Source organism: Oratosquilla oratoria, chromosome 9, assembly GCF_046742065.1.
Source record: "Oratosquilla oratoria isolate Oo_2021 chromosome 9, ASM4674206v1, whole genome shotgun sequence".
Taxonomy (NCBI): domain Eukaryota; kingdom Metazoa; phylum Arthropoda; class Malacostraca; order Stomatopoda; family Squillidae; genus Oratosquilla; species Oratosquilla oratoria.
The window spans coordinates 62,912,911-62,927,910 of NC_134785.1; the positions used below are offsets into that span (position 1 = coordinate 62,912,911).

Sequence of the window (15,000 nt, forward strand, 5' to 3'; positions counted from 1 at the left end):
AACTGCTTTTCCCCGACGGAATTTTTGCCCGAAATGAGAAAATTCTCCTTTCCACAAAACCTTTCTATCGACGCTGTCATAAATGTTCTTAAAGTCCACGAAAGCCCACCTCCCACGGAGAAAGAAAAGTATTTGTCCCTTGCCAAATACCATTTACATGCTTGTCTTCTCACAAACACCTCTCCTCTCTAAAATCATTCTCTCAGTTGATCTCCTAACCCACCAAACCTTTCTATTGACACTACCATACATGTTCCTCAAGTCCATGAAAGCCCAGTTATCACGTAAAAGAAAAAATATTTCTCCCTCGCCAATTACCATTCACATGCCTGTCTTCTCACAAACACTTACCTCTCCTCTCTAAATCCTTTCCCTCAGTTCATATCGTAACGCACAAGACACTTCCATACAACTATACAGCCATAACCAACGGTCTGATTCCCCCAAAAATGTCAAATTTACACTTGTTTTCCTTGTATTTTCACATCATAATTACATAGGCACTCCTCCAGTTCGCCGAGGCATTTCATTATCTCACAAGAATGAGCCTTCCAGAGCTTCCAGTGGAAGAGATATCTACGAAATAATACCTGGAAAGTAAATGCGCCAGTGTTACTATCCCCTCAAGGCGTGGAATATACCTTGCCTTTGTATAGACTTCTAATCTATAAAGGATTGCTGCAAATTGGCAAATTACTACAACCTGTTACCAAACCTGTCCATCATTTCTTTATCCAGCTTAAGAATCACAATTTTCTTTCAAATTACGTGATTTAATGGACTTGGACAATGGCTTTGATCATATCCATAATTTGACCCAGAACCAAATAACACTCCCCTTCCTTGTCTGAGTTCAAAAATAAGTAATATAAGAAAGTTCAATACAACAATCTTGATACAATTACATCGATATACCAAAACATAAAGGAATATAGTCTCAAACATAAGGGTTTTGTAGAGTTACGAGTAGACATTTCACACAAATAAAATGAAAATATATGTTCTTTAAAACAAGAACTTAGATTAGGAACCCATACTTCTAGTCAAAGTTATCAATTTTGTCCTGCGTGTTCCACAGCTGATAGCTGCCATAATTACAGGCACTGCTTGCACTTGATGTGTAAGCATATAAGCCAAATGCAAAAAAGTTTCCAAAGCACCTAAGCGCCTCACGGTGTAGACTCTTCACCTTTATCTTGTCATGAAAGAACTAGTCTATATTAAAGATTGAAAATTGAAGTTGAAAATAAATATACAGATAAAGATAAATAAGAAAATCTAAGAACAAAGATGAAATAAAAACAACTCCAAGAAGCCAAAGAATATGACAAAAACAATAAAAAAATAAAAGAACAATAAGACCAAGAATAAAAACAAAAGCAAAAAAAAAAAACAACTCGGAAGGTAAACTCCACATAAGACAAAACTCAACTCCGGTTGGCAGAAGCAAGCGAAGGTGTTCCGTGCTAAAAGGTCATTTGTTGATGCCAAAATGAAGCTCAAGTCCTGAGGATTAGCCGAGTCGGCCCGACCAACAGCTTGTCTGCAACAACGAACCAGCAACTTGTTGGTCGTTAAGCAACACGTAGTGCACGTCTGCAACTGTGCATTGCAGAATCAACATCGCATTGCTGAGGACTTCTACACCTTTGTCCTTCACTTGGCTGAAACTTCGTCTCATTGCTATTGTATAGTGGACTGAAGAATACTTCTGTTCCGAGTGCGCCGTCTCACAATGTGAAATGTTCCCAAAGAGGTTAGCTACGTGGGTCTCCTTCGAGGTCCGGGGGTCGTGGACACATCGAATACGGAAAAAAGATGGTCCAACCAGAGACCAATTAGTTCGCACACATAAAAAAGAAGAAACAATAATAATGATAATAATGAAAATAAACCTTTATATCGCAGTCAGGTTGATTAAATATTTAGAAATATTTTCTGAATGACAATGAAATATATAAGTTCGGCGTTATTCCATTCTAAAATAATTTCAAATATATTGCAACACACACACACACACACACACATATATATATATATATATATATATATATATATATATATATATGTATATATATATATATATATATATATGTATATATATTTGTGTGTGTGTGTGTGTGTGTGTGTGTGTGTGTGTGTGTGTGTGTGTGTGTGTGTGTGTGTGTGTGTGTGTGTGTGTGTGTGTGTGCATGCAATGATGGCAAAACATTTGACTCCCTGCGAGTACAGTCTTATGTTATCAGCTTTGAACTTTAGCCACAAGCGAAACTATCTAGGGATTGGATAGGTAGACAGATCAGTAGAGAACTAACTACACAACTAATTAGATAAATGAAGAGATAATAAAACTAGTAAAAAAAAATGATTAATGCGTAAAAAAATTAACAAATAAATAAATAAATCAATCAATTAACAAATAAGTTAATAAAGAAGTAAATAAATAAACAATAAATACACATGAATAAGTAGATGAATATGATAAAAAATAAAAAGAAAGAAAGAAATCACTCGTATATCAAACCCTTCTTTGCTGGGTTGTACCTTCCCTTATAGTCTGGCCCACTCTAAACTACCTTATTCATCTCCGAGTCACCCCACGGACAAGTATCGGCGACAGAAATACAATTAAACAAGTTGAGTGTGTGTGTGGGGTGGTGGTTGTGCCGAGAGCAAGTTTTCCGACAGTTTATAATCTGTAGTAGTTGCGTCTCAGGAATATAGTAAATAGTGTAGTATTAAGTCATGAATGAATGAGCATACACGTGACGTCATGAATGAATGGGTGAAGCTTTTATTGTTTACATTTGACGTCAAGGCTGCCATATAATTGTATATAATGAGTGTGTGTGGGGTGGTACTCTGAACAAGTTTTCTGACAGTTGTGTAGTAAATAGTGTAGTATTAAGTCATGAATGAATGAGCGTACATGTAATGTGATGAATGAATGGGTGAAGCTTTTATTGTTTACATTTGATGTCAAGGCTGCCATACAATTATACATAATGAGTGTGTGTGGAACAAGTTTTCTGACAGTTGTGTAGTAAATAGTGTAGTAAATAGTGTAGTATTTAGTCATGAATGAATGAGCGTACATGTGATGTGATGAATGAATAGGTGAGTGTTTTGTTTACATTTGATGTCAAGGCTACCATTGGTTGTTTCAGCGATACTAATGCTTGATAATGCCATATCAAGTAATTTCGTTCTTTTGAGTTCCGGGTCTCTTTCATTTAATGTATCTACTTAATTACTTATCGATTTATCAATCTATTCTTAATTGATTTGAGCTACTATCGGTGTTTTTTAATTGGTTTACTTATAAGTTTATCTATTCTTTATTTTACTAATTAATTCAAGAGCTCGTTTATTTAGTTAGTATTTATCTATTTACATTTTCATTTACTAATTTATCTGCTTATCTATTTACCTATCAATCAATTTACTTATGCATTTTATTTGCTTATTTGTCTATTTATTTATTTATTTTTTTACTTGTTTACCCATTTATTCATTTATTCATTCATTCATTCATTTATCTATGTTCTATTTATCTAATCGATTCGTGTATATATCAGCGGCTTCACCATGAACTAATTGGTCTTTTTTTGTTTACTCTTCCACTGTACTGATTGCGGTGGCTACTACATCCATCTATATACCAACAGCATTTCCCCCCTTATAAGGGAGGTAGCCAAGACAAAGACACGTACCTAATCCCACCCATTCCACTCCCCTCCAGCCACCCTTTCCTCCCTCTCATCTTAGCTCCTCATATATATATATATATATATATATATATATATATATATATATATATATATATATATATATATGCATATATATATATATATATATATATATATACATGTATAATATATATATATATATATATATATAATATATATATATATATATATATATATATATATATATATATATCCATTTTCTCCTTTCCTTTGTGGTAGGGGGAAAAAGAATACTGCCACTGAGCCCTCCCACTTGGGTCGCAAAGGCGGCTAAAACGGGACGGAGTGTGGAACTAGGCATCCTACCCTCTGTAGAGAAGTCAAGAAGCCAAGACCAAAGAGATTAATAAAACAGTTTCTCGGTAGACAGAACAAAAGGAAAAGTATCATACATAACGTAACTGACTTACGAAGACACGTGGAATTGTCACCTGGGAATTTTTTTTTTCTCTCTCGTTTCTTATCGTTCAATCGGCCACGAGAGACACATGCAATCTGTTTGCTTCCCATTTTTCTTCGTATGCGTTTCATATCTCTTCGTCCTGGGAAAATGCGGTCCGTGACTGCGGGTGTCGTTTTTCTCTCCGTATCGGTGTTTGTGTCTATCTCAACAAAGATACGATCTATGAAGAAGTTCGAGAGATGGGTGGTATGACAAGGCTCTTTTAGAAAATCCCTTTAACCCTTGATTTGTAAAAATATTCCTTAACTGAATTAAATCCCTTGGAGTGAGCTAGTAACACGTATATTTATGCTTTCAGTCTACTAAAAGTATTAATGGTATCGTGTACTAAGTATGACATCACACCTACATCGTGTGTAACAGTGGAACGCAAAGATAAAACACCACCAAATTTCATGGGAAGAGAAGTTGCTTGCAATGTCCTGCAACGAACCCTTTGCAATCTGCATCGGGACAGCCAGGGCAAGTGTCATTCAGCAGCAACCGTTGTGGCTCAAACTGGGGAACGCAAAGATTAAACACCGCCAAATCTGAGCTGCAACGAGACCCGTGCTAATCACTGATTGGAAGCTCAGATTGTTCCGAATCAATTGGCGCAATCTCAGTTAGCAATACGCAGCCAGGCTACCGTGTCCTTGGGGCCAAAAAATACGCAGCCGTCCAAATAAATCTTGTCACTACTCTGTCCATGTGAAGGTATTTCGTATTTAATTTGTCGCATTCCCAGATCGACGTCTTTACACTGAATTTGGACTTTCAATGCTGGTTGGCGCTAGATTTGGTAAAACCGGTGTCTCATTATATGGCCAGATTTTGGGCAAGATCAATTTGCTTAATAAAATCACCTGGCGACAGCAGCCACAACTTTATATAAGGACCACCATCTCCCCCATGGTTAAGATACTCTCATAACCTTTCGAGACTAATAACTCGTAAGGAAGACTTTAGTGTCAACAACAAGCCACAACGGCGCCGCTGGGCAGTCACACCGGCCTAATATAAAACGAAACTATCGCCGAGGTCAAAACTAGGTTAGGTTCAGGTTTAGGTTTAAGGTCTAGGTTTAGGGTTTTGGGTTTATGTTTGGGTTTAGGCTAAGGGTTTAGGTTCAGTGTTTAGATTAATTTATGATTTAAGGTTTAAGTTAGGTTAGCTTAGCTTAGGTCAGGTTCATACCGATGGAGATACTAATAGAGCGACGGCGATATCATTGTCGCAAACGACATTATTTCCGTTGCGAATTTATCCGTGGATGAGTTTTGACCTTCATAGGATTGATAATTATATCTTCAGTTGAATAAGATTGATGTTATCCAAGAAAATAATCACAAACAATCATTCGCGAATGGAATACCTCGTGATGAAATTTAGTAATCTAAAATGCGTCCTCTGAATTGTATAAAATCAGTAGTCTGTTCTTACCTGTAATAAAATCTATGTAATAGGTCTCCATGTTTTAGAAATTAATTAAGCAAAAGACAATCAAGGGAGTGATAGCATCTAGGTACACGTGACATTACTCCGACGCATTCGGGAACAAAGATTATGACGTCATGTCGACCATGATGATAAGTGCAGTTGCGCATAATAATAAAATTTTATATTGCACCAATCATCAAGAATATTCATTCGCAGAAAAATGTTACTATCAGCATAACTTATTCTTATCTTGATATTATAAGTTTTTGAAAGATTTGGTGTCAATGTGAATTACAAAACATTTGAGAAATGAATTCAATAGATTCAGAAAATCGTAAATCTTATCAGATAAGAATTAGTGCAAACGTATTGATTAAACCTTTCACTGTCATGGTCGAGGGTTATAACGCTAGATGGTGTAACAGAATTGGTGAGTAATATCGCCGAGCTCTAAGGTGAAATGCAGAAATGGCAGGATCCCATGACGGATAAAAAGTACGTTTAAAAAAAAACAAAAAAACGTAAGACCTCCGAGGTAAAATGAAAAAATGGTAGGATACCATGACGGATCAAGTAAAAAGAAAAAAAAAAAAAAAAAAAAAAGTAATATCCTTCTACAAAAACCAAAGGCTAACTGAATTAAACAAATTTAAGGAATTAGGTTTTGTGCTAAATAACGAAACAAGACAAGAAGGGAAGATTAACAAGTTCCCATTCTGTCCACGGTTCGCTTCCACTCAGCCGATTAAAGTCGTCTGCAGACAAAACAGAAAACAATACAAAGTATACCAACGCTCCAAAGAGTGTTCACACCTTCCGTGCCCGACGGTCCTTTTTCCTGTGATTATTTCTGGCGTCTGGGTATTTCATTTATCACCGCGACCCCCCTGACCCCCCACCCGACCCCACCCCCGTAGGTAAAGAAGGGTTCAACTTCCATATAAGTACATATGGGCGGAGCTTATGTTATGGGGCGTGGCTTAAATCGTATTCATTATGGTGACCGGGCACAGTAAACGTGATTTTGAAGGGCCATGGGATTGGAAAATTATGAATCACAAAAATTTCCTAAAAAAAAAGCATACCAATAGGCCCTTGGCTATGGCCGAAGCCGTCACTTTTGCCCTATGTAGTCAGACTGACACCAATGAACAGAGATTTTATGTTAATGCTCTTAATCGCGTGCGTGTACGTGGATCTGTAATGGAACAGAAATGGTCATCATATTCATTGACCACCATGAGTAGTAAAGTGGAAATTAAATTCAGAGCACCCAAGTTAATGTCCATTAAATTTGTGTGTGTGTGCGTGTGTGTGTGTGTGTGTGTGTGTGTGTGTGTGTGTGTGTGTGTGTGTGTGTGTGTGTGTGTGTGTGTGTGTGTGTGTGTGTGTGTGTGTGTTTTGTGTGTGTGTGTGTGTGTATACATACATATACATATATATACATATATATATATATATATATATATTTATATATATATTCAGAGCGCACAAGTTAATGTCCTTTAAATTTGTGTGTGTGTGTGTGTGTGTGTGGTTGTGTGTGTGTGTGTGTGTGTGTGTGTGTGTGTGTGTGTGTGTGTGTGTGTGTGTGTGTGTGTGTGTGTGCGTGTGTGTGTGTGTGCGTGTGTGTATTCACAATGGTCTTTGAATCACGTGTTGGGACTCGTGATCGACAGCTATTTCCTCCCAGAAGAGAACTCAAAGCTCGTATATGACCGATCTATGGGTAATGCTGTGACCTTTACACGCACACACACACCCAACTCCCCGCCCACGAGAGTTAGAGTAACGACTCGTAGCCCAGCAATACTAAAATTATTTCAGCCCTGGGCGGAATTCGAACCCGGACCGCAGTAGCGACAACCGGAGACTCTATCAACCGTGCCACCGGGTCGTGCAGTTAGTGAGCGAGTGAGTGAGTGTGTGTGTGTGTGTGTGTGTGTGTGTGTGTGTGTGTGTGTGTGTGTGTGTGTGTGTGTGTGTGTGTGTGTGTGTGTGTGTGTGTGTGTGTGTGTGTGTGCGTGTGTGTCAGTACTCGTACGTGCGTGTATATACAAATACCCTTACAAAAATGCACGCTTAAACCTCTTTCGAACGAATGAGCATATTTTTATTCTGGTTAACCCCAGTCGATTTTATTTAGTAACGATAAGGTATTCTATCATGACAAGGATCGAAAAAGTTGACCGATTTATCCTTATCTTGTGTAACCGTTTGAGCACACTTCAGTGAAAGCTGCTCTCGATAGTAAGTTTCTCAACGTAAATGACGTCGTGAAACGTGAAGTATCTCTTCTGTCCACGTTATCTTCTCTAAGAGGTCCTTGCCTCCTCCCCAGTACAGTTATAGATAAAAGTCATGACCCTGTTCTGTCTGCATAAACACAGACTGAATGAAGCTTAGGAATATCTAGTGTTTCTAGTGACGTAAGCTACGCACTATAAACTTGTCCATGTGCGATTTTGTTTTATTCAATTTTATTTAGTTTTACTTTTCTTGTCCTATACTCTTTTACCTCATAATATCTAATTATTAACTATATTTGACTTTATCCTATTCTATTTATTCAATTAAATTTAATTGTATTAGTTTATCTATTTGTTCTTTTATTTCTAGGACAATTGCTGCAAAAATTATCACATATTAATGAAAGGCATTCTTTCGAGTATCAGTGTCATAAATAGGAAGATGGTATTTGCACGTGACTATGTAACAAACGAGTCACAGTGCCAACCTCAGTACAACCCTGAGTCAAAATGACAAAGTCAATTAACTAGCAGGACTAAATCCGATGAAGTTCTACAAATGCCACTGGATCCTATATTAGACGACCAACAATAGCTCCTTGCTAAATGGATGGATTTAATCTCAACAAAGTTACCACTGTAATTTGGTCACTGAATAGTAATTAACGATTTTTTGCTTTTTTTGTATTTATTCAATTGTTTATTCAATAATATATCTTATCTAATTAATCTATTCATTTATTTATTTATTCATTTATTTATCTATGTAATTATATATTTTACCTTTTTATTGTTCTTTGTGTACCAAAGAAGGAAAACATATCTCGAATACTAAAATGTTTTCTAACTATTAAAATATAGTATTACTCATATTGAATAATGTATTTTGATAAATTTTAAAACAAAAACACACTCAAGACAAAAATCTAAAAACTTTCACAGTATATTTTCGCTACCCTACGGGTACAATGCAATAATGAAATTATTTAGTATTAGAGAGGATAAAATAACAAATATTCTTCAACACAGAAGGGATGTATTGTAACAGACTTAAATGTTTGATACTAGAGGTAACATAGACAAATAAAGTTGTCTAACAGTAGCTAGAATAAAAAAAGGAATAGATTAATAAATATCACGTAATATAAAATTATCATGAATACATGATAAATACACAAATACACAAAACTCACAAAACAAAAACGTTATAGAACATTCGAGAAAGACAAGTTTATCACGCGAATGCCTATCCATTATGAAACGTATGATTTTCTAAAATGAGACGATTATGCTAATGCGATATATCTTTGATAATGAGAATAAATAGTTATAGAAAATTACATACATTAGCGAATCTTATAGCACATCAAAGAAAACGAACATGGGCCTGTATTTTAACTTACGTAAGTTAAGTATTACATCTTTTATTCTGTTAACTAAAAATTGCTAAATCATAACTGCTGTTTACAGCAAGTAATACTTCTAGAATACAGAATATGTGATATCACTAACTGCAAGCATTGAGTTTTCTAATTATCTAAAGTTTAATTTGAGCTTCACCACAAGGTTTCAGCACTTATAACTAGTACATTGTTATTGAAATACTTTTTCGTACTAGAGTAAGAGCAAACACAAAGTTATCATTACACGTGCAACTTTCAGCACTTATAACTAGTATATTGTTATATTGGCGAGCATTTATCTGAAGTATGATGGCATGAATGGATTCTTGCTAATTTTGTTGAAATACCATTTCGCACTAGAGTAAAACCCAACACAAAGTTATCATATCTAACATAGCACGCTAACCATTGTATCACTGATACGTGGTGGCATCTCTACACACTTCTGATTCATTCATGTCCACAATTTCTCCTCATTTGAATAAAATAATCTAATGTTAGTCGAAACAGAACATCCGAAGCGCAGCAGAGACAAATGTATAAGTTGAAGAACATCCTCGCCTGCGCTTGATCCAGAAGAGAAACAGTAGACTCCACTAGGGGCACAAACGTTCCAATTGACAGGCGAACGTCGTCAGCACTCGCCGCAACGTCATTGCCCAAGATATGCGTTCGAGTTCATTAAAATTTCTTCGTCCTAAATGCCGCTGTGGCCTGAATAATCAGCACGGACGACCTGATCATAAAAGGGGACATGCTCGACACCAAATTGAAACTGCCTTGGCTTGTTAAATCCGTCTTGCATAGGGAACACTATCGGCCTCGTTCGATATTAAACGCTTTGCATACCAGGGCGTCTGGCTGCTTTAAGTGCTTAGACATTGTTTGCATAGCGTGAGGAGAACAGTCGTCTTCCATACCACGAACCCCCATCTTCTTCTTTTTTATTTATTTTTTACTATTTATTTATTTATCTATTTATTTATTTATTTGTTTATTTATTTACTTATTTATTTATTTATTTATTTACTTATCTATTTATCTATTTACTTATTCATCAATTTATTCATCTATTTATTTATTTTTGTCTAACCGTTTTAAGGGAACTAGCGAGAGGAGATAGGGACAGCTATTTTTTATTACTAGGATCTGGTTCTTGTATTTTGGTTACCTTCGGTCTATTTCATTCATCTCCGCGGCACCCTTGTGTGTAAAAGGCTGGTAGAAAAGCTAGTAGAAAGAAGGGTAGAAGACGGGGGTTGCTTTTTTTTTTTGGTTTAGGTGTTTATAAACAACACAACCAGCATGCGAGTAATTTGCATAAGTTCGCTCTCCTCGTTGTGTTTATAAACAATGGCCGGGGGCCCATTGCTGACTTAAGAATTTTGTAACCTAAGTGAGATATGCAGAGATTCGAGATTGCTTAAGTAAACAATATTGCCATATAGACTTGTAACAACGAATCTGATTGGGGAAAGGGTGGAGAAGAAAATTCAATTGGTTCACGATTGTAAGATCACGCCCTTTGGGGAGGATCTTAAATATAAAGTTAAAGATCATTGGACTAAAGAAATCACTATGTCACTGCAAAGCTCACTTAGGACCTTGCATACGTGCTCTTGGGGGATTCCTTGAGTGTACCTCAGAGAATCACGCTGTATAAAAATTAACATAAGAAAGAAAAGAAAAATACAACTTCCATTCCACTAGACAGAAAATTATAACTGAAGGAAAATATTATAATTAAATGGAACTTGACAAAGAGGAATGATTGGAGGCAACAGAGCCTACTAAGATATGTAAAACAAAAACATTAATAAAAATAAAAATGAATAAAGTGAAGAAAGGGACAAAGGCGGGGGAAACTAGAATAGGTAATGGGTTAAAAAGAAGGTTCTTAACCTTTCCCGTCCTCACCTCCTGTAATCAGGTTTAGGAAATCTAGCACCCTAGCAACTAGTGAGAGGGACTTTAGATGCTGCATCACTACAAGGAAACAAGCAAGTGTCTTTGGGGAGTGAAAAATGTCATGATAAATAGGTATTTTTAGATGAACGAAAAAGAAGACTGTACGAAGGGGTAATTGTGTCCACGGCACTGTTCCGGGCAGATAGTTGGACTTTAATGGAGGTAGGATTGAAGAGACTGAATACCTTTGAGATGGGGGCTGACTTATGGCCGGAGTTACTAGGATAGACTGAGAAATGAAGAAGTGAAAAAGAGAATAGAGGTAGAAATGGAGCTAGCAGATAGGGTAGACCAATTAATACTGGTATGGTTTGGGCATATAGAAAGAATAGGTGAAGAAAGACAAGCAAATGGAGCGTGGAAGGCAGAGGTGGATGGAGTGAGCCTGAGGGGAAGATCGAGAATGGAATGGATGGAGGGGGGCTGAAATAGTAGTGTCATTGTTACTATTATCGTCACTATCGTGATTAATCATTGTTTTGAAGTTATTTCGGTGTAGTCAGGAGCACGCTACAAGGAGAGCTTAAAATAATATCGCATCATTGTGTGCAACAAGGGCATAGGTCTTAGGCGTCATGCAAGATCGATGTGTCCGAAATCACTTTCTACCTCTCTGACATGACGTCACACAACAGTACCAGCAGACTGGGCTACTCCGATGATAAAAAACATACAACGACTGCTAGAATAATCAAAGTTTTGTGTCAATATAAACGAGGTTTCCCTATAGCTGAGTTAAGTCGTCTGTCATCAGCTACGAGATGACTTGAGAGTAGAATAATTTGTCTCTTTTACTGTTCCAGTTTAGGTAAAATCGTTTTGGTGTCAGACAGAATATAACTTGTATAAGGTGCCATCGGTTGGAAGGGATTGGGCACGAGTCAAGAAGACTTTTATGTACACGAGGGAAAGGGAATAATTTGGTAACAATCAGAACAAAAATAAACATTGGGATGACAGTTTAAAAGTATAATTTTTTAATTTTTGAGGGAGGCAGGGATAGGGAGGTCAATAGTAGATTAAAAAAATAATAATAAAACAGGTCATAGACAACAGCTCTTTTAAACACCCTAAAGAACGTGTTGTAACTAGAACGCTTTCTAGTTGGAAGACTAGTTGAATGACATATAAATAATAATTGACGATTTCGTTTAGTTAAAGAGAAAAGAATCGTAGAGGTAGGAAGACGATGAACCAACGAGCTGAATTGCCTGACACCACTTGACAAACTCTTTGTCAACTTGCCAGTTAGTTACTAATTACACTCAATTCTTTCTGGCCTTGTAATTTGGTGCACTTCGAATATGACCTACATTTGTCTATCGCGCGTGTGAAATCAAATAAACAGTATGACGTCATGCCGTTTGCATTGGCGGGATCTAATAAACGACATGAGAGCTTAATAGAGTGACGTCATAGAATAGATGTGATGTCATCGTTGTTCATCCACGTTGGATCAGAATGACGACATGACGTCAGGGTAACTATATGACGTCACATCAACACTGTTAACAAACGTGGCGTTCGTATTCGATGATATTCTTTTTTTCTATCTGCGCAATGATACAGCAAGCACACCTATTGAATTATCTAGTACGTCTATATAAGAGATATCGTTTATTTATATTACCCAATAACACGCTACACCCGACAAATATGCCTCTAAAAATATTTTCTTTAAAGACAAATAAAAATAACTTGGTCGTGTGTTCTGTGTTATTATGGGGAGGCAGTTTACTGACCTCTTATTGATGTCTGTCAGTTTTATTCATACAAAGGGAGAAAAGTTGCCTGGTCAAAGGAGAAACCTATGTATCATTTTAAGAAAATGAAAATGAAAATGAAAATGAAAATGAAAATGAAAATGAAAATGAAAATGAAAATGAAAATGAAAATGAAAATGAAAAAAAATGACAACAACAACAACAACAACAACAACAACAACAATTCTCCTGAATTTATTCTGGTTCCTCGGGCTAGAAGCAGAATTTTTTATGCAACTTAGGAGAACCTCAGGAAGTAAGATAGTAAATATAGCCGTGGAGGGGCTATAACTAGAGTTTAACCTAGATATTCCTACATTATCTAGAAGTATGAAACGAGGGCTTTCTCACAAGACAAACGTCCGTCTGAGTAATCTTGTTCCATAATTATGATAATTTTGAGACCATTCCTCCTCACCTCGGTCTGAGTGTGTGAAGACCCTAGACGAAGGCCTCAAGCATGTAATGTTTCTTTAAGTAGGTCAAGCTTCTGTCGATAGTGAATTGTGGTTATCAGTCGTGATGACAAAGTACCAATGTAAATGCAGGTACTTGCAGACATTTAGCTCCACCTCCTCCACAAAAGCCTCCACATACTCCTCCACCTTCACCTCCTCCATTTTCGCTTCCTCCTCCTCCTCCTCCTCTTCCTCCTCCTGCTACTTCTCCTCTTACCCCCTCTCCTCCTCCTCCTTCTCCTCCTCCTCCCAACCCATGTTTCTATTTAGACATATATCGACATACTTTGCCTAGTCATGTAGGTGTACATCGTGTGCATGTGTCTAGATGTACATACTCGTTCACATGAATGTATAATGAATTAAAATGATCAACAATCACGAACATGGGCACGCACAAACACACAGATATTGATGTACAACCACACACGTAAATACACGCGCACACACGTACACACGCACACACACACACACACACACACACACACACACACACACACACACACACACACACACACACACACACACACACACACACACACACACACACACACACACACACACACACACACACACACACACACACACACACACACACACACACACATACACACACACACACACACACACACACACACACACACACACACACACACACACACACACACACACAAATCGCTGAAAATTTGCTAGGGATTAATCACTTCCATTACACTTAACGATAATAGTGATATTTACGACAATTGATCCCGGACTGGACTGAGAAGAAAGATGGCCGGATTGGAATGAAATTTGTGCGTGATTAGTCATTTACTGCCAATGGTTGAGGAAGGTCTTGTCAGCCAAATATAATCGTCTGGCGTTGGCGAAAAAAAAAAATGTTCTTAAAGTTAGCGATTTGATTCTTTTGAGTATAAGGAAATTGAGAGACTATTCGATTTTTTTAAGTTTAAATGAGACAAAAAGGAAGTCTTAGTCAATCAATATTGTTTATAATCCATTATGCCCCCCCCCCTCCTCCGTCACCTGAAGGGAAAATATCGTCGGGTACAAGTCAAAGGAAAAATAAACAGATTACTAAATGAATAAATAAAAAAATTATTAAATGAATAAATGAATAAATTGATAAATGAATAAATAGGTAGGTAAAGACCTGAGGACAGGAGACCAACCATAGACCAATTGGTCCCCATGACGATTCCGTTTCACGAAAAATTGCTGAACCTAACGTAGCCCAAAGTCCTCCCATCAGTTGAATAAAATCCCCTGGCGTCAACCATAATAAAGACTAAACGAGAGGCCATCCTGATAAGAGAAGTCGAATTTCATCAACACTGTGATACATTTTAATTATTTTCTTTTCCAACTGACGCCAAACAATCTTATCTAGTTCAGATGTGGATAAAGGAAGGTAGGCGGACTTGATCCTGAAACGAGTTTAGATCGACCGGAACCCCCTACGGACCAAAAGGTCTCGTTCCTCAACTGAACAAAATCCCTTGGCATCGGTCAAGCCATATGCGTCACC

The 15,000-nt window shown here is 37.1% G+C and overlaps 1 protein-coding gene across 2 annotated transcripts in view; it reads left to right on the forward strand.

Moving 5' to 3' along the window:
• LOC143028499 (uncharacterized) overlaps window positions 1-15,000 on the forward strand; it is a 313,895-nt gene that overhangs the window by 241,883 nt on the left and 57,012 nt on the right. The gene's annotated exons all lie outside the window — the stretch shown is intronic.